We start from the raw sequence: 3,889 nt of genomic DNA, 5'->3' as shown, positions 1-3,889 counted from the left end.
TTGTTTTCCTTTTTTTTATGTTGTCAAAGAGGGAGAAATATTATGAGTATACATTTTCTTATTTATATGCATGATAATTATAATTTATATATTCATTCCCTTTCATGCATATATCTTTTTGTAAATTGTTTTTCATGATAAAAAAGGGGGAGGTTATTGGCCTTTTTGTTTTGATGATGTTTAACAAATAATTTACTACTAATGTTGTTTATCTAGTATTTGTATTTTTGTATTTATTATAGACAAAAAATATATTAGAGGATGGATGAAATCGAGCATTCACGATCATATCCAATGGAGGTTGGCGGAATAATGGAATGGAGCCTATGCATACTAGTCAAGGTCCAAGTTTAAGCTTCATCTATGTCTACCAAGACAAGCTACAATGAAGATCAATCAAGCTTTGGTAAATTAGTTTAGGTTTTATATTATGTGTGTTGATACTTTAAGCTCAATTATATATACACATACACGTTTTGGTTTTTTAGCTTTCAAGTTTAAATATGAAACAATTACACTTATCTATATACATACATACATGTTTCATATTTATCATTTTTGGTTTATTCATTTTGTAACTTATCCACATAGAAAACAAGTTTTTGTAAACCATAGATTTATTCACATATTTATTTATGGATAAGTTGTTTTTGGTATAGCTATATAGATATGAAACAATATATATCTTCATATATACATTTATGTGTTTCATATTCTATTGAATTTACAAAATTATATGTTTATAGATTGAAGACTTGTTTACACTATTTTCATATATTGTATAAGTCTATAAATCCATTCAAAATGTTTCAGGAGTTTGTTTAAGTCATTTTGTCAAAATCATGTGTTTTCGAGGTTTCGTATTTTAAGTGATTTTGCAAAATGATGAGATTTCACAAATAGAAAGTTCTTTTTGAAAACTAGTTTTTATAACATGTTTATTTTCATGTTTATAAGTATTCCCCAAAGTTTTATATTTTTTAGATTTTATTTGCTATTTTTAAAGACATGTTTAAAATCAGATTTTTAGCAAACCTGTGCATATCTGATATGTCGGTTTGCCGTTGACCGTCATGGTCGTCGTGGTCGACCGCGAAATGTCCAGAAAGCAATCTCTGGATTTCATCTCTTCGCGGTCGATCGGACCTGGTACTGCGGTCGACCGCCAATATGACCGTTGCACAGTAATGGCTATTTCTAAATTTTATTTTTTGTGTGGGTTTTTGGTCATTTCTTTGGGGTTTTGGCTAATGTCTTGGGTTGTTATAAATACTCCATGGCATTTATATCTCCCACCAACAAAGAGAATTGTTTAAACAAGTTTAAGGGTGTTTTGTGTTTGTTTAAAATATTGGGTCCTTTTGTTTTGATGATGATTTACAAACAATTTATATCTAATATTGTTTGTCTAGTGTTTGTGTTTTGTATCTATTCTAGACAAACAATATGTTAGAGGATGGATAAAATTGCGCATTCACGATTACATCCAATGGAGGTTGGCGGAATTATAGAGTGAAGCCTTGCAATTCAAGTTGAAGATCCAAGTTTAAGCTTCATCCGCAAGTGTACCAAGATAGAGCTTCGTTGAAGATCACAAGCTTAGGTAATTTAGTTTTAGGTTTTATATTATGTGTGTTAGATATTTTAAGCTCAATATTATATATACACACATACACGTTTTGGATTCATATATAGTTATATATATACAAGTTTTAGTTTTTGGTTTAGTTATGTAGATACGAAACAATTATATATTCATATACACTTTTATATGTTTCATATTCTATTATATTTGGAAAAATATTATATTTTTGGTTTATAGACTTAAAAACTATAGTTTATACTTTTTGTCAAGTCTATAAAATCATTTTACATAGTTTCAAATTTTGGTTTATGTCAAAACATCAAATTTCATGCCTATCATTTTCATGTTTTGGACTATTTTAAAAAATAATCAGATTTCTCAAATGGGAGGTGATTTTTGAAAGTTTTACAATCATTTGTCAAAGTATTATCATGTCTATAATCATTTTTCAAAATTTTACATTTTTTAGAATTTGTTTGCTATTTTTCAAAGCAGTTTAAAAATCAGATTTCTGCTTTTAACAGGCTATATACTTGTTATCAGTCGACTGGTCAGTCGACTGATAAAAGTGCCTATAATTGCTAAACGTTTCTGTTTTGATTTAGTCGACTGACCAGTCGACTGATAAGGTCATCAGTCGACTGATAAGGTCCGTCAGTCGACTGATGAGCTGAAAAATACCTATAACGGTCAGCTCATCAGTCGACTGATGAAAGCCGTCAATCGACTAATGCTGTAACGGCTAATTTTTTTTAGCCTTTTACAGATTTGGGTTTTTGGTTTTTTTTGTCTTGCTTTCTCTTGGCTTTGGGGTTCCTATAAATACCCCCACACATCCTCAATTTTATTGACTGAATAGAATGTTTTAAAACAAGTTTAAGAGTGTTTTAACAAGGGTTTGAGTTTTTGGTTTAAGTTTGTTTAAAAAGCTTTTAAGCATTTGAGAGTTTGTTTTGTGAAGCAATTTTTACAAGAGCAAAGAGGAGATCATCCTTTGGTATTTGAGCATTCACTCTTCTCCCTCTCTCTTGTTATCTATAGAGAAGTTTTCTTAAACTCAATTCTAGCTGTCGACTGATGAAAGCCGTCAATCGACTAATGCTGTAACGGCTAATTTTTTTTAGCCTTTTACAGATTTGGGTTTTTGGTTTTTTTTGTCTTGCTTTCTCTTGGCTTTGGGGTTCCTATAAATACCCCCACACATCCTCAATTTTATTGACTGAATAGAATGTTTTAAAACAAGTTTAAGAGTGTTTTAACAAGGGTTTGAGTTTTTGGTTTAAGTTTGTTTAAAAAGCTTTTAAGCATTTGAGAGTTTGTTTTGTGAAGCAATTTTTACAAGAGCAAAGAGGAGATCATCCTTTGGTATTTGAGCATTCACTCTTCTCCCTCTCTCTTGTTATCTATAGAGAAGTTTTCTTAAACTCAATTCTAGCTATTTATTATTTTGATTCTAATTTCTATAAGCTAGATTTTATTATTGAGTTTAATTGTTTTATTGATACTCTTTTCTTACACACACAACCATTGAGCTTATTATATTTGCATACATTGTATAATTTGGGTTGTGAGATTATGTGACTTAGAGAGTGAGCCTACATAGAGTTCTCATCCATTGTAGAGAACAAACTTTGTTGTATTCGAGCCTAATTATGAGTTATACTTTGTAATACACTTGTACACCGAGAGAAGTGTGTGGTGAGAGACGGGATCATCCCAAGAGGAGTGGGGTAGATGGTAATGCCTAGAGGTAGGTTGTAATTCTTAACACTTGAGGGAGACACGTGCTAGAGACAATACTTAGAGGGTGTAAAGTGGGATTGCAAGAGTGTGGGATTGTAAAGTTTTCGGTGAGCTAGAAAACCGAATGTGAGGTGTAAACGTTATTCGGGTGAGCGTAAAAAACCCGGTTGTGATAGTGGAGATCTCCTCAAGGTGAGGAGAGGAGACGTAGGTCGTGGGGACCGAACTTCGTGAACATATCGTTTGTTTGTGATTGCATTGGTGCACTTATATTTGTGTTTATATCTTATATCACCTTTGTATATTTCTTATTGTTTATATTGCCCACTATCTAGTTTAGATTGTTTACCCTTGTGTTATTTGTATATCCTTGCACGTATATTGTTCATATCTCCATTTGCTAGGATATATTTTGCTAATAAGTTTTTAATTTGGCATTAAATCGGATTAGATTAGCATAAAACCTATTCACCCCCCTCTAGGGTTCTTTCCTAGTGGCATTAGGTACTTTCATAAAAGAGTGTTTACAAGATTTATTTTTTGAAGAAGTTTTCACAAGAG

This window comes from Asparagus officinalis, chromosome 3 (assembly GCF_001876935.1).
Source record: "Asparagus officinalis chromosome 3, Aspof.V1, whole genome shotgun sequence".
Taxonomy (NCBI): domain Eukaryota; kingdom Viridiplantae; phylum Streptophyta; class Magnoliopsida; order Asparagales; family Asparagaceae; genus Asparagus; species Asparagus officinalis.
Note: the sequence above shows the minus strand (reverse complement) of the source record.